We start from the raw sequence: 21,704 nt of genomic DNA, 5'->3' as shown, positions 1-21,704 counted from the left end.
TTTTCAATTTTATTTTTGTTTAGACTTTTCAATGTTTAAAAAATTGATATTATTGTTGTGGGTACCCCCTCTGCAGATTGTAATGCCTTTGTGTGCTAGTAGAAAGACTGATAGGTTTCTGTTCCACATGCCTTAACCCAATCCAGTCCAATCCAAGAAACATATATTAAGTGCCACTGATATGTCAGACACTGAGCTAAACCCTGGAGATACAATTAATAAGAAAACATTATTTATTTTTGTTTATTTATTGTTAGTAATAAGAAAATAATATAAGAAAATGATAAGAAAATAAGTCCTTTTCCTCCATGAGCTTACAATCTAAAGGGGGAGACAAAACACAAAATGACTCAGGGAACAGGGCGCCAGGGGGGTACCCAGCACAGTGGCACCTTGTTCTGTGGAATTGAAACCAGGCAGGGCAACAGATGCAGATTGGAGTGATCTGAGAGTCTATTTTCTGCCCTCTTGGGAAGAAAGCATTGGGGGAAGTTTGATATTCTACTCTTTAGCCCTTCAAAAAAAGAGAAAAGGAATGGAGTTAATCAAGGCTTGAATTAGCAGCATGGTGGTGAGTTTAGAAATAATGAAATCTCCCCTCCTCCCACCCCCCACACTGCCAAATCATCACTCACTGGCCAAATTTTTAGCAAGGAGAGTCTCCAGATTTAGACTTATCTTTAGATGACAAGCGTACAGCGTGTTTCTGGCCTCATACTAAAAACCTTTGCACTTTTTTAAGGACCTGCCATAACTTGCTCGACTGGCATATACTTCAAGGACACAGGATCACCTCCATGCTATAAAGAGTCATCAGGGTAGGATTTTCAATTTAGGTAAGGCATTAAAATAGATGCATTTTATGGGCTGAATTTGTGGGAGGACATAGACAAAAACTGCACAAGACAAGAAGACATAGATAGCCTGCTATCTGAGCCATTGAGGGGAATATTCACATTGATGAGATCATAGTTTCTTTATTAGAGTCAAAAATAGATGCGGATTTTTAGACAAGTGAATTTGTCACAGGATAACTGCCATAGAATGAATTTTTGACCATATCTAATTATATGAATCCATTTTTTCTTCTTTTTCCTTAGACAGTTTTATTTTGGTTTTCATTTTAGTCTCTTTGATTGAGAATTTTAATTTGTTATAAATATTGACCATACCTGGCTCAGATTCTTAAAATCTGGCCTGCTTGCAATAGCTCACAAATGTTCAGATTCTTTAAGAGGCTAGCTGATGGCTGGGACTCGCTCAAGCCCACTTGTCAATGTCAGCATCACAAATGTTTAGATACACTTTGTCTTTGGCTGAAAAAAAAAATAATGACCATACCTTATGTATGCATAACCTGACTTTTTTTTTGTCTTTGAGGATAGTTTTGCATAGGGTCAAATTAAATTTTAATAAATCATCAGCTAATTTCCAATCATTATTAAAACATATTAAAATATGCTTACCACAAGCACATGTCAGTATGTCATCAACCTTAAATAAACATTTTTGAGAGTACTAGAAGATATGCAGATATTTTGCATTTGCTTAAAATACTCCCATATGTAGTCTAGGCCTTCTTCAAATGTGGAACCTTGAAAACAAAACCTGGTTTCTAAACATGCCTTGGGTTGTTGTTTATTTAAATCACAACTTATGATACCTCACGCAAGTTTTCCTTTAGTCAGAATAGCCCAGTGATGGATTAGGTCCAATCAAAGACATTTAATGAAATAGAATAGTTAGGTATGTAACAGTTCAACAACAGCAACAAAAAATCCACCCTGCCACAAACAGAAATTTCCTGGTGGGAGAGTAAAGTGAATGCGTTGAAAATTTCACAGTCCTAGCATTTGTCCCAGGTCAGTAGCTCTCTGCCTCTGAGATTCCTGCTTGCTTCTTCCCTACAGAGCTGCTGATGTCATTTGCTGTTCTCCTGACTCCTGTTTGGCTGTTTTCTCTACTGTGTTTCACTCTCCCTAGCTGCTAACCTCGGCTGCTGTTTTTCCACTTAATGCGCTTTCTAAGTAGCTTTTTCCCACGGAGGAGATCTTATAGAACTTTTGTAAGTATAATAACCAAACTCAGAACTATTTCAGCTCTTTTGTGAGTCATATTCATACCTGTTGTCGTCAAGTATAGTAAAAGTCCCTCAGTTCAAAGTTGTTTTATTGAACTCCTTTTGCTCCCATTAGCATCATCTAATTTGGTTTGTCTTGTTCTTTAAGTTGGTGTGAGCAAACTTCTCTCAACAGTCACCATGGTCTTCAACATCAAAGCTAGGGACATACAAATTCCTCTTGGGCTTCATTTATTAAGACCTTCATTTAACCCTGATTGCTTTGCCAAAAAAAAAAAAAAGACTACAAGGGATAGAGTAGAAATGATGACTTTTGTCCTGTATTTCTTCAGTTGCTCCTACATATTCTTTTCCCCATAAATATGAATGCTCCTTGAAGAAAAAATGATTGCAAAAATTCCTTTGGTAAAAACTCTGTCAGAAAAGTGGGCATTTCATTTTATTTCTGAAGCAGTATTACATTTCTGTTGGATCATGGTCTCATAAATCTAGAGCTGAATGAGACTTTAAAGGTCATCTAGTGCAACCCCCTCATTTTAAAGGTAAGGACACTGAGGTTCAGAGGTTAAATGACTTGCCCAAGGCCACATAGGTAGTAAGAGGCAGAAATGGCATTAGGACCCAGATTCTCTCACTCTTAAGTTTAGTCCTCCTCCTATTACTCTAAATATAAGGGTTTTTAATTGACTATTAATGAGGTAGTAACTTGACTGGTTACAAGTTATCAGGCAGAGGAAATTATAGAGAGCTATAGAGTCTCAGGACTGATTATATTCTTTTTAAAATTTATTTTATTTTCAATTCATGGAACAGAACAAGAATTTCTATAACACAGTACAATAAAACAGAAGATTGCACATGAAACTGGAAATTTACCATGTACAACTTGCTATTCCCTCCAAATATTCAACAAAATTATCATGTAAATTTATTTTTCCCTTTTTTTCTTCCCCCCTGTCCTGGAGATGACTACCGCTAGACACAAAAATATATATGTATGTATGTGGGTATGTGTATATGTATATATCTATATATGTGTATATGTATGTATGTAAAATTATTCTATACATCTATTCATCAGTTCTTTCTCTGGATGCAGATAGTGCCTTTCTTCATTTGTCCTTTATTTTTAATTTGTATATTTATAATAGTCAAAATGACTTAGTTGCTCAAAGTCGTTCTTAAAGCAATATTGCTGTTACTATATACAATGTTCTTTTGGTTCTGCTTACTTGGCTCTTCATCATTTTGTGTAAGTCTTTCCATGCCTTTCTAAGATCTTTATGCTCATCATTTCTTGCAGCACAGTAGTATCCCATCACAACCTGATTTTACTGCACCAAAGTAAGAGTATCACTGCCCTTATGCTTCCCCATAAAACCCTCCGCTTCTCTATGTCTGCATCCAGATCAAAATGGCAGTGATGTCAATATTTCATGTAACGTCTAAATGTGATAGGTATAGAAAAACTTGCCTATCAGCAGCTGTGGTGAAGTAAATACTCTTGCTGTCTCTACCATCCCCACTCCAAGTCCCCATTCTTAGAAACCCTAAGAAACCCCTAATTTCTAGCCTGTGTCTTTCTGGACAACTGCCAACTACAGAAGTCTTTCTGTATCATGATCATAGTTACAAGCCTGCACTTTTCACCTACTTGGTTTATTTTTATTTTTATCTAATTTTTTTTTAATGCTGACTTCATTTCCTCGTTTGGCAAGTTCCTGTGAAGGATAAGCATTAATTGCTAATCTTATTTTTTACGTGCACCTGCTTTCATACACACCCACACCCACACCCACACACACATAGACACAAATATATGTATGTCTATATGCATAGTTAGTGGTAGAATTAATGAAAGCCATAAAACTCCTAGAATCAATCTTTGTACCATCCATCTGTTGAAAATTATCTATAGGATAGCATATCATTTGGGGGGAGTGAGTGGAATAAATTCTTCTGCTCCATACTGTTGGTAGATGCTGCCTCCTTATGGATAGATTCTTAAGAATAGAGAAGCAACAAAGTATATTGGAAGGAGCTCTGGACTCAGAGTTAGAGGCTGTGACTTTTGGCTAGTTGTACAGCCTCAATGTGTTCATCTATAAATATGACGATATCTGTCCTAAGTATTTCATAGAATTGTCATTAGGATTAAATTAGGAGATACTATAGGAATGTAGGATATTAGTTGTACGGAAAAAATAAATGCTAAGTATACATTACATAGCAAAGAAGTTTCCCTTGGAGGCTTGGTGACTAATGAAGACCAGTATATTGTTTGCCAGAGACTTTTTCTAGACCTCTCTTCCTCATCTAGAAGATGAACAAAATCAGATGCACTTATTAGCCATCCAGAAATCTACTGTTCCACTGGAGAGAATGTATGCTAATGGAGAATTATATAGTGTTTTTCCCCCCCGTTAGTGTGGTGTGTTTCCACATTTCTATAAAAGTTTAGGTCCTCATCGAATACAGCTAAAACTTGAACTTTCTGATAAGGTGCCAAATTTTCACAGGGCTCCATTTATTTGGACATTGATAGGAGCAAGGAAGCAAAATCTACATGTGTGACTAACTGACTTGCCATTGTCATGCTAGCTAAGGGAAGGAAGGGGAATAAACATTTATTTAGTGTCTACTTTGTGCCAGGCATTATGCTAAGTGCTTTATGAATGAATGCTGTATCCATGGAAAAGAAAATTCTTTGAAAAATTGCCCCTGTTGGCCAATCTTTTGAAAAAATGATCTTTAAACTCAGATTTTCAAAATTAGGAGCTTTTTTGATACTTCATTGGAATGATACATGTCTAGTCAATGGTATATGCAGGGTGTTCCAAAAGTCTCAGCACAGCTTTGAGCTATTAAAACTTAAAAATTGAACTAAGACTTGGGATACTCTTTATAACAAGAGATATCCTGATATGCTAGATCAAGGATCTAAATTTATACATATGCTACATATAAGAAGGCCCACATAAAGAAGCCACACAAGTGGAAAAAAAGGTCCATTCATATGTACATTGGTAGACTCCATTCAGTACAAAGAAGTGTGATTCAGTATTTTTAAAATGTTATTTCTTATTATTACTTTCATTTTCTTGGATACTAATAAACTTTTTTATTTCTAGTGGTATTAAGGATGAAATTAATAAAAAAAAACACTTGTATTGAGTATTTTATTAACTTGAGACTATTTTATTAACTTAATTTCATTGGAACTCTGTTTTTTAATAATATGTAATGTGCTTTTACAAATAAAATTTAATTGTTTTTTAAGCCCCAAAGCTTCAGCAGACCCTATCTAGATAAATGGGCAAGCTTCTGCATATATTAACATAATCTACTCATTTGCAAGCATCACAGGAGACCTAAATTTAGAATTTGGTTATCCTGACACCACAGGCTTCCTTATCATTCTTGGCAGCTTGTCATCCAGGCTAATAATGCAGATCTGTTCCTTTAAATCACAATAGCTTTTAATCAGCCTCTATATATATTTGAAAGGAGATAATGCTAGTACAGAGGACAGCATTAACTTAAGAACTAAAAAGTGTTTTTGTTTTCAGTCTACTTAATGCTCAGTAGAGGTCAGTCGTGAAACATGGCAGATAGAAAAAAAGAGGGATGGAAGCATAAAAATTAATCTGAGGCTAGTCTAGTTCAACAACTTTAACAAAGTAATTTACAGTTTTAATAATATATGGTCTGTTTTTTTTCTTCTTAATTTTATTTTTTTCAATTCATGAGCATTTATTTCTTCTGGTTTTAGCACCACCCCTCCCCCCCAAAAAAAAGGAAAAAGAAAGTCTTTGTAATAAATATGCATGGTCAAGCAAAACCAAATCTCACCCTGGCCCTGTCCAAAAATGTATATTGCCTTCTACATCTTGAATCCATCCATTTTCTTTCAGGAGACTGGCAGCATGCATTGTTATTTGTCCTCTGGAATCATGAGTGATCCTTGCATTGATCAGAATTCTTATATCTTTCAAAGTTGCTTCTCTTTACAATGTTGTTATTTTATAAATTATTATGGTTCTACTCACTTCACTCTGCATTAATTCTACAAGTCTTCTCAGTTTCACACATTGTCTGTAAAATTAAGTAGTTGCTATATTTCATTTTACACAGTAAGTAGGTTGTTGTTCAGTTGTTTCAGACTCTTCGAGACCCTATTTGCAGTTATCATAGCAAAGATACTGGAGTCTTTTGCCATTCCCTTCTCTAGGAAACTGAGGCAAATAAGATTAAATGACTTATGCAGTAAATGTCTGAGGCTGTATTTGAACTCGGTTCTTCTTGGCTACAGTCCTAGCTCTCTATCCACTGTGCCATTTAGGTGATAATAATAATAAGTCTAATGAAAAATATATTCCCAAAAATTTGTGTATCCATCGGACCCTTGTAAAATTAACCCTTAGATTTAGATCTGCAAGGGATTTTCCAGGTCATTTAGTCCAAACCCTTTATTTTACAAATGAGGAAATTAAGACTCAGGAGATTAAATAATTTGCCTTAATTCATGTGGTTAAAAGTGGCAGAACTGGGGTCTGAGCCCAGATCTACTCATTCCAAATTCAGGGCTCCTTCCTGTATTTCAAATGCCAGAGGAGCATTACTTCAAAAAAAATCTTAATGATAAAATTTTTATGTAAAGAATTCTCTAAATTACCTATTTTGTGTTTTGATTTTTATAAAAAGATTTTTAAAAGCAGAACCAACTTATATTTAAATTATATTTTAAATAGCAATTTATGGTTGAAATAAATTGGTTCCCCCTTGAAGAGGTTTCCCTCTTGGTTCCCCCAAAAGGGAAAATGACTATTATCACATCTAAATAAATAATAAATATATGTATGTGTACATATTCATACATACACATTTACTGGAAAAGAAATGTTACTACATTCAAAACTGACTACTAGAAAAGATAGGCCTGCTACTTTCCTCTGCAAAGTCATGTTTCTCATTAATAATTCAATCACTTTAAAAATCAGCATATGAGTTAGTCATAGTCCCCAACAGTTTCACTCCAAGTAGCTTGTCAAATATGGCGGCTCATAGATCCTGGTTGGTTTATAGAGAAACAGGGGCAGAACAGTTTGGAATTGCTCCTAGCCAAGGTCCATGAAAAAGATTTTGAAGTCAGCTCTGTCATTTCCCAAGAGGCATTACTCAAAAGTTTAAAAATAATCCTGTAATGTTTTACTGGCATAGTCTAAATGAGAAATGCACTAATCTGATTTTTAAAAGTAATGGTTTTTAAAACTTGACTACTGTATGGATGTACATGCACCCTTTCAACTTCTTTCAAATCCCATCAATGCTGAACATAGTAGGTGCTCATGCTCCATTTCACTATTACCAGGATCATCAGTGTTTGAGAAATTTAATCTGGGACGAATTGTGAACTTGTTAGTTAATTTCTCCCAGCTATGTTCTATATCTTCTAACTCTGAGTAACCTGAGCTACCTTAATTAGCTGGATTAAAGGGGAGAAATTTCACACATATAAAGAAGTTAAATATGCACAAAACCCATTAAAACTTGCTTCAGTTCATCTGGCACTGTCACTTCGGGCCACTAAGATGGAGAATAAGCAGCTTTATAGTTCAGAGAATTATGAGGGCCAGTACAACAACTTTGGAAAGTAATCACTGAAAGGACCTAATCAACAGAAGGTAAAGAAGGGTCTCTTTTTTCTTTCATCAAAGAAGGGATACTAAATCCACTTGGCGTGTTAAGAGAAGCACAGTTCTTGAATGCACTGGGTATAGATGCTATCCGTAAACTACCAGTTCTCAAAGGGCTGACATGGTAAATTTGGATTTCAAAGAAAACAGTCTTATTTTCCTAAGTCAAACATCTAAAAGACTAAAGTTGAAAAGGAGAAAAGACTGAAAAGAAAAACACTTCAAATAAAGAGCAAGGGATATGGAAGTGAGGGAAAAGTCACATAAAAACAAGGAGAGATTGTCACTACAACTAGGGATCCGTGGCAGTGGGAACACAAGATCAGGAAGGCAGTAACTGCTTCCAATCTGATAGCCCTAATGAGGCGTCAACCTCTGGCCCATTTTTGAGGCCACCTATACCCAGTTTATGGGAGAGGAGACAGCCCAGGGCTCTTGGATTCTGCTTCTTAAGTTGGCACTGATACTGTGGCTTTGGACCTGAATGTGTTGACAGGAAAGAAAGCAAGAAAGCCAGAAGTAGGGGGTATGTTGGAACTAGCTCAAACCACCTCTGGGGAGCTGATTATTAAATTTTCAGGGTGAACATTTAAGCTATAAATCAGGGCTTAAATTATTGTTTGGTGATTGTGTAGACTTGAGAAAGTGATGAAAATATATTAATAATGCAGATTAAACCTTAAAGTATACCTTGTATAAATTTTTTCTTCTTCTTTTGAAGAGACTGTTATCAAACATTTACCATCACACTGCTGGCTAGGAGTGAACTCTCTGTGGTGGAGAAGTGTGATTCTTGGGAGTCTGGTTACCTGAGCCTTTCTCCCATATAGCTGAACTTATTCTACCCTACGCTGTATTTCCTTGGGAAATGCATTGGGTTGTCCTACATTCTGCTTGAGGTCTTTGTCTTTAATTGCACCAAAGGGCTAAGTAGCAATGACTTTGTGTTATCATATCAGTAACAGTTTGCATCCTTGACAATCACCTCAGAGGCCAGCTTGATGGTGCAGTGGATAGAGTACCAGCTCTGGATTCAGGAAGACCTAAGTTCAAATCTGGCCTCAGATACTTGACACTTACTAGCTGTGTGACCCTGGGCAAGTTACTTCATCCCATTGCCTTGCAAAAAAATATAAAAGACAATCACTTCTGAGAGTTTTCGTGTATATCTTTCCTGGGGACACTTGGGTCATGAGACCTTAAATGGGGAAAAAAAAGTAAGTATTGTTGAAAGTTACATGTACAAGAGGACTTTGTACACAATAACAGCCATGTTATGCGATGACTAATATTGTTAAACTTAACCCTTCTCAGCAATACAAGGATCTAAGACATTCCAGAAGCCTTGGGATGGAAAATGCTGTCCACGTCCAAAGAAAGAACTATGGAAGTCGAATCGCCATCGGTTATTTTTACCTTCTGTTGAGTTTTGTTTCATCTTTCTGATGGTTCCCCCTATTGGTTTTAATTTTTACTTACAACTTCACTAATGTGAAAATATGCTTGATAAGAATGTAAATGTAAAGCCTATATGAGATTGTGTGCCGTCTTGGGGAGGGTGGGGGAGAGGAAGAGGGAGAAAAATTTTCAACTCAAAAGCATATGGAAGTGATTGTTGACAAATCAAAATAAATTAATAAAATTTAAAAAAATTAGAAAAAAGGAAAAAAAAAGAAAGTTACTTGTAGAGGGAGCATTAACATGGACAACCTTGTAGCTTAAGTAACTCAAGATAGAGAAATAAAGCATTTATCTTAATTTGGAAAGGCCCAGGTTGTCCACTGCATCTGGGGCCATTGCCGTCATCTTTGACTTTCATCTTGCCACTGGACTTTGATGACTCTGGAGGAGAAAATAAGGCTGATGACTTTGATCAACTTTGTCTCACTTAAATCCATTCACGAGCAAGTCAATACATAACCCTCGTGATGTCATTGGTCCTCTTTGAGAAAGAAGGATGAACAATGACAATAATGATTCTAACAATTAGACCTAGCCAAGAGGTAGTGAGGTCCCTTTGACTGATTTCCACCTCAGTGGAGGTCTTCAATCACTGAGTCAAGATGGTAACAATTTAAGAGAGGGGAGTTCTTGCTCACCTATGGTTTGGACCAGAAGATTTCTGAGGTACCTTTCAACTCGGAAATGCTGTGATTATGTTACTACTAATGCTGTCTTATCCTTATAAAGCAGTTTAAGCTTTTCAAAGTGACTTCATGTACATTTTGGCTAACTACTGGTACCAGAAATGAATTTGAAACTCTGGGGGGACCCTGAAATTTTCCTCAGCCTCTTAGGGTTCTCAAAGCCTTTGGTTCTATCCTAAGCCCAGACAAAACTCCTACACTATCTACAATCTAGAACGTATCACTTGGACTTATACAAGTGCCACTTGATCCTCTATAGAGTGGTGTTAGGGATCTGTGAAGCTCTTCCAGTGTCTAGCCTAACAGTCAAAATAGAGTCATGGAGTGACAAATGGGCTTCAGTAGTTATAGGGTCTGGAAAACAAAGAAGCATTTACTGTCAGTTGACTATAATCAACTGTAGTTTGTCCTGGACAATGGCTTTTTAATGATTTGGAATATAAGCTCCACAAAGACAGATATCTTCTCTAAATTTTGTATTTCTATGTGAGGAAAGCCGTTGCTTTCTCTAAAATATAGAAACCCAATGGTGACAGCATATGAGCTAGTTGTATCCCCCCTTAACTGTATGGACCTCCATAATTGTTTATCAAGTAGGAACACTTGGCCACCTCTACTCACTTCTGGATTCTTTTATACCTTTGAAGTCGGGTGTGTGGTGGAGCTGGTTAAATAAATGAGTATTGTGAACATTTACCCAGTGCTACAAATTAGGCCTTATTTTATTATTTTGTTGATTTCCAGACTTAAAAAAATTATGTACAGTAATTTATTAGTAATGCAGATTAAACTTACATTGTGTTATGGGTACATTTTTCCTCTGGAGAGATGGTTGTTGGACATTAACCAGAACACTACTGCTTGGATCCATCCTTTCCTAGCTCCATGAAAAGAAAAGCAACATATGAGAAATTAGTTAGGAGGAAAGAAGAAAGACAGGGAAGAGGCTGGAAGAAACAATAAAAGAGCATAGTGAAAGCAGTCATAATGCTGATCAGAAAGTAGAATACCTTTGCTGCTGGTAGTTAGACTGCTGGAAATCATAGCCCCAACAGACAGCATGAGTTTCCTCTTAGGGGGAGCTCATGATGCCCATCATAACTATGGCTCCCAGAATTCCATGCTGCTATTTCCCAGAACCTTTTCAGGGAAAGTCTGAATATCTGGTTATACTCACAACACCATCTCTTTATTATCTTAAGTATCAAAGCATAAAATACCTTTAAAGAAAGGTTTTAGTCTTCCTTATAGGCTGGGACTTCTTTAATTTTTCTAGAAATCTCTGACTTCCAAGAAAAGATAAAACAATACTAAGAGCTTCTAGCTCTAGCAAGGGGGTTTAGTCTTTTTTTTAAAAAGCTTTTATTTAGTATTTTATTTTTCCCCAGCTACATATAAAAGCAATTTTTAACATTTGTTTTCTTAAAAAACTTGAGTTCCAAATTCTCTCTCTCCCTGTCCCCCTCTCCCCCCAGGAGTTTAGTTTTTATCCTGTTACATATCTCTCAGGGAACCAGAATCCCCAGAAAAGTCCTAGAATTAACCAATGCTGTTTGGGCATTGCCCAGGGTTTCACAAGCTCTGAGTGGATCTCCCCTTATTGATCTGGACCAAGACAGGTCTTTCAGACCTGCTCTGATCTGAAACTACACAAGAAGTGTTTACATAAGTGCACGTGCATGTGTGTGTGTGTGTGTGTGTGTGTGTGTGTGTGTGTGTGCTTGTGCGCGTGAATATGTATGTGGCAAGGCATCTTCTCTGGGGTTCTATGAGTTTGTAATAATGATTATGGTAAATATCATGCCTGTCAGGTGTCTGGAAGTGAGCTTTAATTGGAAAAACACTGAACTTAGAATCAGAAGCCCCCAGCTTAATGGATCTAAGTCTGAATCTGAGTCCTAGCTTCATCCTTAGCTGTGTGACCTTGATTAAGTGGATGAACTTCTCAGGTCTTCAGTTTCCTTGTCTGTTAATTGGGTCAGATTAGATTTTCTTTAAGGTCCTAGCCAGTTCCAACAATCTTAGATTCTTTAACTCTCATGTTTAACCTCTATTTATGTCACTTAACCACTCAACTGATGGGACAAAGACTGCACATTCCTTCTCTCCTCACCCCACCCCTTCCTCTTAAACGTATGTGTTGTAGGCTTACTTTCAGGGGTCCTTTACTAGCGAAGTTATCTGTGTACACCTGCAGAGTACACAGGTATTTTGGGAACTCAGTGAAGTAGTTCTGGAGAACTGTCTCAAGGACTCATGATGAGAGACTCCAAGAAGAGTGCTCTGTCCCTGTTTCTTAGACTCCCAGATCTATTATCTGAAGTGCTAAAAAAACACAAATGCCTATAAGGAGGGATTGCATTCTTCCTTAAGAACCATATAAACTTAACTGCTGCTTCCCCTTCTCTCACATATTTCGTTCCTCCTAGGAGAAAATAAAGGAAAATATCCTCACATAGTTGCTGCCCCTCTTCTGCCCATTGTATATGTGTGTGTGTGTGTGTGTGTGTGTGTGTGTGTGTGTGTGTGTGTTTGCTTTGAAAAAGCAATGAGAGTTGCCAGCAGGGACTTCTTTGGGACTTTAAGAACATCAATCAGTAGAAAGTGCTTTGTCTGTGCCAGGGTAGACAAAGGGGCAAATTAGAGGAGCATCTGGCCATGTGCCATTGGCTGGGATTAAGGGTTAGGAGAATGAGTTAATTCTCCATGACTATATCCATTTAGGATCATGGAATTTAGAGCTGGAAGGGACCTTAAAGATTAGCCTCTCCAAATCCCTCATTTGACAGATGAAGAAACTGAGGCCCAGAGAAGGGAACTGATTTATCTAGGATCCTACTAAGTGACAGAGTTGGACTCCAAACCCTTCTTCCTGCCCCTCCCACCTTTTCCCCCTCATTTCTCTCCCACAACCTAGCTTTGGCCATACAGCTGCCAGTGCCAAGTCTCTCTGGCAGGGAACTGGAATATCTGTCAGTGAGCAGGCTTGAGGTTCCAAAGTGCAGCCAGTTCTGTAGTGAGAATATTACCCTCCATTCCTTCCGCTGCTCCCAGGACACAGGGCCAGGCTGTGACTCAGATGGTGTAATGCTGCAAACTGCCACTGGGTGGCAGCTATGTGCCAAGGACTGGTGGATAAAGGGCTGGCTCTGTTTAGGGAACCCACTGTCAGGATGGAATGTGCCTGGGAGGATTTGCTAGGGTCAGTGGAAGTGTCAGGGATAGGCTCTAATTCTCAGAAGGTACAGGTTATAACCTAAAAGGGAAAGGGATCAAGTCTCTCTTTTGTATTTGCATTCCAAATGCCTATCTTAATGTCTGGCACTGAGTAGTTACTTAATAAATGCCTTTTCATTTGTTCATTCATTTGGAGAAGCAGAAATAGGGTAGGTAGCCTTGGGAAACATTCATGATTCAATATTTCAAAACATCTGAAATAAAAGCCAGGAATAAATAAGTTACCAGTGAAGACCCAGGGACAGTGTCCAAAGCAGGAGCCCGAATAGTTGGCATGCCTGTTAGAGTACTGGGAACTGAGCCAGGCAGAAGTGAGTGCTACAGCAAATTCGTTTGCCAAAGTCTGAACTCAGGAGCAGCATAGTGTAACAAAAAGCATGTTGGACTCAGAGTCAGGCAAGACCTGGGTTCTGATTCTTCCTTTAACACTAGTGGAATTACCCTGGGTAAGTCACTTAACCTCACTATACCTTGCTTTCCCTGTCTGTGAAATGTGAATTATAAAAATAATTGTAGTACTTACCTCAGAAGAGTTGTTTTGAAGCTCAAATGTGATATAATATATGTAGATTTGCAAACTTTAAAATATAAATGTCAGCTCTCATTATTATCTTACATAGAAGACAATGTAACACAATGGAAAGAACACTGGCTTTTCATAGTCAGAGGACCTGGTTCACATCTTGCCTTGGCCATTTACTACCTGCATAATCCTGGGCAAGTCATTTAACCTTCTTGGACCTCAGTTTCCTCATCTGTAAAATGAAGGAGTTAGGGTGGGCTCTGAGGTGACTTCCAGCTTTAGAACTATATTTCTACATTCTTGATAACCCTCAGCCAGGAGGCTGGTTAGTTTGTGTTATGGCTGGAGAGACTTTTCCAGAGCTTGTTAATCAAAGAAGCAACGATTTATTTATTTATTTATTTTTGGCTAGGTAATGGGGTTAAGTGACTTGCCTAGGTCCCACAGCTAGTAAGTGTTATATGTCTGAGGTCGGATTTGAACTCAGGTCCTCCTGAATCCAGGGACAGTGCTCTATCCACTGTGCCACCTAGCTGCGCCCAAAGAAGCAATGATTGTAGAGGATGTGAACAATGTTACACTGACCCATATGACTAGGGGTGGACATCTGTGGTGAAACCCAGTGGTTGCACTTATCTGAGTTGAGCAGTGAGCACAGCTTCTCAATAATATGTGCATCTCCACAGGTGTGTCCAGTTCCCATCATAGGATCCTACCTTGCAGATGGTAAAGTACTACATAAACATCCACTGTTATTATTATTTGACTTTTCCTCAGGGGAGCTACTAGAAGGCTTAACTGTAATGAGCTGCCCTGCGTTTTTGTCTGGGCCAAAGGTCCAAAGAAAACTGAAAATGGAAGGACGTCTTAGATGCAAATATTACATGGAAAATAACAGGTTCAGAAAGACTAGTGACAGAGCCAGGCCTACAACGCAGAATTGTTGATTTAATAACTTTGAGCCTCCTCCAAGACTGTCTGCCATGCCTGGAATGCTCTCTCTTCTTGCTTGGCTTCCATGGAAATCAGACTCAGCCTAAATCTGAGTTATGGAGGCCTTTACTGTCCCCTCTCTTCCCACTTATTCGTACAGTTAATCCTCAACTTGCAAGGGGAACATTCCTAGAAAATGTCATGCAAGTAAAAAACTCAAATGTTGATATGTTGAACCTATGGGAAATCAGGAGTTAGGTTCCCATGACCACCCAAAACGCTAATCTTTTGCTAGAGATTTCTGAAAATGCACATTTTGCGTACAATTCTTTATAACAAAATATTAGTGCATTCATTATTAACATCAACACATTAATATTAATAAAATTAATATCAAAACTCAAAAGCTTAGCCACTTTTCCATTTTATCAATTACCTCATTGCACACTTGAAAGGTTATGTTAGCATTTTTCTGGAGGAGATTCACAAACACTTTTATGAATATTTTCCTCCTTTTTGCGGATGTAACGAATCATTGATCTGTTAACACCAAACTCCCCACCTACTGTGAATGCAGACATTTAGGCACAAAGTTTATGTAACGTATTTATTTTCTCAGTAAACCACATCATTGACTTTGTGCACTTGGACTTAGAGCCCTAAAGCCTTGCATTTAGGGGTATAATTGCAATGCAAAACTTGAGTTTTAAAGGCAAATAATGAAAATATGCAATGAATGCGTGGGGAGCTCTTTACTCTTCAACAGTAGGGAAAACAAGACCAGTGAAGCACGTAATAGGATGACAGCCACTTCACAAACTTGCATGCATTGTACCTCTCATTTTTTTTTCTCTACTACATATAGCTGGGAATGTTTGGTGAAAGTGAGGTAACAAAATTGTAGGAATGCTTGAAGTCAGAAAGTTAAACACTTAAGTATTGAGGATTGACTACATCATTTACACTGCATATATCCAGTATGTACACAGCTGCACAAATCTGGCCTCAGATTTGCATGTTTTCTCTCTCATTAGAGTGTGAGCTCCTTGAGAGCAGGGAAGGTGTTTTTGCTTGTCTTTGTATCCCTAGCACTTAGCTAGGGTGTTCAAGGAGGACTGGCGCCATTGATGTCAGGGCTTGCTCACCCACCTTTGGTGTCTACCTGACACTCAACTTTCACCTGTGGCTCCAAGAAGTTGCAGCATGAACAGTGGCCATGCCTTGGCAAACCATCTTGGCAGATGGACTAAACCAGATTGAGGGTAACTGATGTACTTTGGACCTGTAATTTCTGAGGCATCTACCCCAAGCATGTGAAGACTTTCCCCAGCAGAACGGACACATGAGAACAGTTTGTTCCAATGGCCATGAAGGCACTGAAGTAGCATTGTGGAGCACTTAGAGCTTGGTCAGACATCAAAGATGCCAAGGTTGCATCTGGGGCCATTGCCAATCATCTTGACTTTTGTTCTGCCACTGGATTTTGATGACTCTGGAAAAAGAGTAATTCTTTGTTCAATTCTATCTGTATTTAAATCCAGTTCAAAAAATAATCAAGACATCCCCTATGATATCATTGGTTTCTTCAAAACAAAGGACGAACAACAGCACTTAACATAGTGTCTGGCATTTAGCAGGTGCTTAATAAATGCTTATTGTTGACGATGATGACGTAAGTACTACAACAGGAACACCTGCCTGCTTTCCTCCCTGCTCATTTTTTTTGTTTGTTTCTGTCTCTCATAAAGTGAAAACTGACATCTTGACAGGGTAATTTCCAATGTAATTCCTCACTAAATCTTGTTTTCACCATAAATAGCACTTTACTGAAGCAAAGAAAAAATAAGGCATTAGGAAATCTATATTCCAATTGATGTAAGCACCACATTGGCAGACTTGTATGGCCAGCATTAGCCCAGGGCCATGTATGTCGTGGGAAAGAGTCCCAATATTTCTTTGTAGGATTGAAGAAAAGCAAGCAACAAACAGGTGTTTCATTTTTTGAGTATTGTAGATAGGTCTGACCATGTCAGGCCTTTGATTTAATCAACTCCAGTGGTTCCCTGTCACCTACAGGATCAAATACAAAATCATCTGGTGCTCAAAGCCTTTATAACCTAGTTCCTTCCTACCATCCATCTTCTTATATGAGAGCGCAAGTTCTGAGTCATGAAGACCTGGGTTCAAATCTGGCCTCAGATCCTTACTAGCTATCTGTGTGACCCTAGTCAAGTTGCTTCATCTCTATTTGCCTCAGTTTTCTCATCTGTAAAATGAGGATAATAATAGACCCTGCTTTGCAGGGTTGTTGTGACAATCAAATGAGATAACTGTAAGCTCTGAGCTATATGAATGTTAGCTGCTATCATCATCATCATCATCATCATCATCATCTCATCATCATCATCATCATCATTACTGCTATTCCCTGCTACATACTCTTAGATCCAGTGACGCTGGCCTCCTTGCTGTTCCAGAACAAGCCTCTTTATCTCTCACCAAGACATCTTCATCTAGGCATTTTGTCTGGCTATCTCTCATGCCTGGAATGCTTTCCCTCCTCAGCTCAGAGCCAGATAGCAGAACCTCTCTGGTGGTTAAACTAGAAGCCAAAGAAAGTATAAGGCTGTAACGTAGAAGTACTTAAGAGCATGTGCCACCTTTGACCATGGTTAACCCAGAAATGTATCCTAAGAAAGGGCTAAGATCTCTCTAAAGACTGGAAGAAGGTAGACAAGTAAGAATTACAAATGAATATTCAGAATTAACACTTGGGTAGGAGATAAGGCTGACTAATTAGAGTAGAAAACTGTGTAAAACCCTGATTAGTTGGTTCTGAGATTGAAACCTAGAAATCTGACTTAAGCCTTTGAAGAAGGAAGATCTGGTGGATGTCAGGACAAGAATGTAGTAGAGAACTTGCACAGACACTTCTTTACAAAGCAGGCAGGCCAGAGGGGGAAAATCATGAGTGAGAACCAGAATGGGGCCAGTAGTGGAAGAGACAAATATATATGGCTATTAGGCCAAGGTTGGTTCTGGAAAAGAAGAAGGTATAGGTAAGATAGTAGTTGAGCTGAGCACAGGGACCATAGCTAGGATTGCTTCAACAGTAATTAGTTGTGCTGGCAATCAGATTGTGCAGTGGACAGAGCTCCGTGCCTGGAGTCAGGAAGATCTGAGTTTAAATGCTGCCTTAGATATTTATTAGTTCTGTGGCACTGGTGAAATTCAACCTCATTCAACCTTTCAGGGTCTCAGTTTTCTCATCTGCAAAAGAGGATAATAAGAGAACTTCTTAGTTCTCTAATGTTTGAGGATCATTTGAGTTTACATACAAAAAATACTATAAAATGCTAACTATTGTATTGCTAATGGTGGTGGTTGTGGAGAGGGCAGCTAGGTTGCACAGTGGATAGACCACCTGGCCTGGAGTGAGGAAGACCTGAGTTCCAGTCCAGCCTCAGACACTTACTAGCTGTGTGATCTGGACAAGTCACTTAACCCTGTTTGCCTCGGTTTCCTGATCTATAAGGTGAGCTGGAAAAAGAAATGGCAAATCACTCTAGTATCTTTGCCAAGAAAACCCCAAATGGGGTCACTAAAAGTGGGGCACATGGCTCAACAACAACAATGGTGTGGGGGCAGTTTGATATTGAGCCTTTTTTTTTTAAACAATGCAGCCTAGGACTTCCAGGGCAGTTTGGCACGTTGTCTGACTTAATTTCAAGTCTGCAGTGGCAGATTTCAGCTTGAATGAAGTAAAAACTTCCTGACAAGCAATCCAAAAGAGTAACATGCTTGGGAGGCAGAGGATTGCTATTCACTGGAGGTTCTCAGGCAAAGACAGAGTGATCCTCATTAGAGATGTTGTAGATGAATTTATGTTCAGGTATGAGTTGGGCTAGAAAGCCTTCCTTGTGGGTCCCATTCAGTTCTGAGTTTCTGTGATTCTACAAAGGGCTGGTTCACCAAGGGGCTCTAGTCCCACAGGTAAAGTAGTTTTGTCTTCTTCAGTTCATGGATTCTCTAAATCTGTCTTGGGAAGCAAAACTTTTCTAAAGGTGGATATGATGGCTTCATTAGGAGTTAAGTTGGGCATGGATTCCCCTGAGTCCTTTGGGCTCTTTCTGTCCAATTTTCCTCTTAGTTTGGGACCAGACTGTTAGTAAAGGGATGCTTGCTGAGTTCCCTTACGACAATATTGTTTCTATTTTGTATGAAATTAAGGTGAACACCTCAATGATTAATGATGGTTACCAAAAAAAAGTTGGTAGAAAACTGAGTCTCAAATACTTCCATAATTCTCTTGTCTGTTTTAGTCAAGGTAGAGGGAGGGAAAAGATGGTTGTGTTCTCAAGCATGGTTGGATGGGGGAAAAAATTATACAAAGAATAGTCCAACAAGCATTGGAGAAGTATATGGTACATGTCCACGGGTGTTAACACATTACTAATGAGGAATCACACAGGAAAAGTAGTAAAAATGAAGTCACAAAAGAAATATATAATCTCTTCCCTCCCTCCCCTCTACTTATGAAGTGACTGATAGATAACAGGATAGCTGATGGATGGCTCAATTGTGTGTTACACTCTTATACATATAATGTCAAGAGAACATGAAAAAAGCCCTCAGGCTTTGGTGAACTGCCTGTGACAGATTTACAGGAGGACTTGGATAAAATTTGCACAGAGTGGACAGGCAAAGATGGGTTGTGATATACATCAATGGAGGTAATACTCACATCCATAAGATCATAGACCTGTTGGAATAATTGAAAGTTCCTTTGATGAGGGGAAATAATTGACAGAGTGCAGTTCTCTCTACCTCTTCTAACTAATAACCTTCTTATAGGGCTTAAAGGGAACGAGGGAGCAAGGTCTTATAGAATATAAGAGAACTCGGCAACGTGCCCTGTCTGTGAAGGAAGGAATAGTTTCAGTTGGTGCCTTTTTATGGTGAGCAAAAGGTTCTGGGAAAGGTGTTCTCAACTGTAATTGTGAACTCTCTTCTTTTTAAACACTGACACTCTAACCCACAGATTAAACAATCCACGTTTTTGTAACATTCAATATGAGAAGATCGATGTTTCCTGGATTTGTCTTGTACTATTATGGGGAGACAGACAGGAAACACTGTCCTGACCAGAAGCACACATGATTAATTATATTGAAGAATCAACCAAATACCAAATAAATCTCCTGTCTTATCTCTACCTACATCTGTCCTGAATTAATGACAGGCTAATAATATTCATCTTGCCCTATCTCCTATGAAACAGCAAATGCCATTTTTCAGGGCTCTTCAGAACATCTGCCAATGCTATCGAAACAAATCCTAGTGTAATTAGGCACTTCTAATGTAAATGTTTAATGTAGGCACGTGATCATCTTCTGATTACATTGCTGCTGCATGAAAATAGGACATAATTTAACTCTAAGCCTGTAATTAACACATAGTGTTCTTATAATAAATTAACCCTTCTGCAGTTGACAATGACTTGTGTTCAGTCCTAATAAAATTAAGTCTTAATAAAATTAAGATAAACTAGAAAATAATAATTAAGTCAGTACCATGCAAGTTATTTATGAAAAGTAATTCTAAACTATCCCCTTCCTCCTCCTCCTAATAATAATAGCTAGCATTTATATAGTGTTTTTAAAAGTTTGCAAAGCTTTTTACAACTATTATCTCCATTGATTCTTACAACAATTCAGTGAATGATATTATTACCCTTGTTTTACAGATTAAGAAACTGAGACACAGAGGTTAAGTGGCTTGGTCAGGGTCATCCAACAAGGGAATAAATGAGGCATGATTTAAACTCAGGTCTTCCTGATTCCAAGTTCTGCATTCTATCCACTGGACAACCTAGCTGCATCAGTCATCAGTGAAATGAGATTAGTTGAATACCTACAATATCTTTCAGGACTGAATGCCAAAACTCATTGACATTCATTCCTCCCTCTTGACCTTCAACTCTCTTTCTTCCCAGAATCTTAATATCCTCTAACCTCCTATCATACCTAGAACGTCATCCCAGGTCATCTCATCACTTAGGATTTGGGTATTCACTCTTTTACTCCCTTCCCTCAGGGTGTTTAACTTCTGAGAGATAGAAGGGAGGCTGAGTATGGATATGCTGCAATTATATCTGAATTTAGTATTTCTAAGCTCCTCTTTCTCTTTTTTCTCTTCTTTTTCTTCTTCCTCCTCCTCATCTATTCATCATCATCATCTTCTTCTTCTTCTTCTTCCTCTTCTTCTCCTTCTCCTTCTTCTTCTCCTTCTTCTTCTCCTTCTTCTTCTCCTTCTTCTTCTTCTTCTTCTTCTTCTTCTTCTTCTCTTCTTCTTCTTCTTCTCTTCTTCTTCTTCTCCTTCTCCTTCTCCTTCTCCTTCTCCTTCTCCTTCTCCTCCTCCTTCTCCTCCTCCTCCTCCTCCTCCTCCTCCTCCTCCTTCTTCTTCTTCTTCTTCTTCTTCTTCTCTTCTTCTTCTTCTTCTTCTTCTTCTTCTCTTCTTCTTCTTCTTCTTCTTGGCATGGGGAATGTATGATAGTAGTATGTGAGCTCCTGGTGAGTAGGGATTGTTTTGGTTTTTGTATTTGTATCCCTGGGGTCCTTGCACAGAATCTGCCATATGGTAGAAATGTAATAAATACTTTTTGATTGATTGATTGATTGATGAGACAAAGGAAAGAAAACATTTCTGCCTAGGTAGATAATGGTACTGAATCACAGGGATCAGAGTAACAGGAATTTGCTAGCTGTAGAACAGGGAGAATATCAATAATGGAAGATCTAGTAAACAAAATGAAGCTTATGGTGTCTGGGAGAGTCCTGAGGTGAATAAAGCAGGCCTTTGCAGATCCTATATCAAAGTCAAGCCTCCTTATGCATTGCCAAGATTGATGCTGGCTGGCAAAAACCTAAGTACATTTAGAAATTTTACAAAAATTCCATTATACAAACTCGAACTCTTTCTGATAAAGCAGATAGAATTTATTTTTTAATGTTGACAAAGGAGATGATGTATTTACTCACTATTATCATAAAGTAATTCACATTTCTCTATAGCATTCATAGATATGC

At 38.3% G+C, this 21,704-nt stretch overlaps 1 long non-coding RNA gene across 1 annotated transcript; it reads left to right on the top strand.

The window, feature by feature from the left end:
• Nucleotides 1-618: 618 nt before the first annotated feature.
• LOC110219028 (uncharacterized) lies at nt 619-10,619 on the top strand. The gene is made up of 3 exons (XR_002327490.2): nt 619-836; nt 1,911-2,065; nt 9,091-10,619. It is a non-coding gene; the product is annotated as an uncharacterized LOC110219028 (long non-coding RNA).
• The last annotated feature ends 11,085 nt before the right edge of the window (nt 10,620-21,704 follow it).

Source organism: Phascolarctos cinereus, unplaced genomic scaffold (genome assembly GCF_003287225.1).
Source record: "Phascolarctos cinereus isolate Bilbo 61053 unplaced genomic scaffold, phaCin_HiC Scaffold_4;HRSCAF=312, whole genome shotgun sequence".
Lineage (NCBI taxonomy): Eukaryota > Metazoa > Chordata > Mammalia > Diprotodontia > Phascolarctidae > Phascolarctos > Phascolarctos cinereus.
Note: the sequence above shows the minus strand (reverse complement) of the source record. Positions and strands in the feature narration are given on the sequence as shown.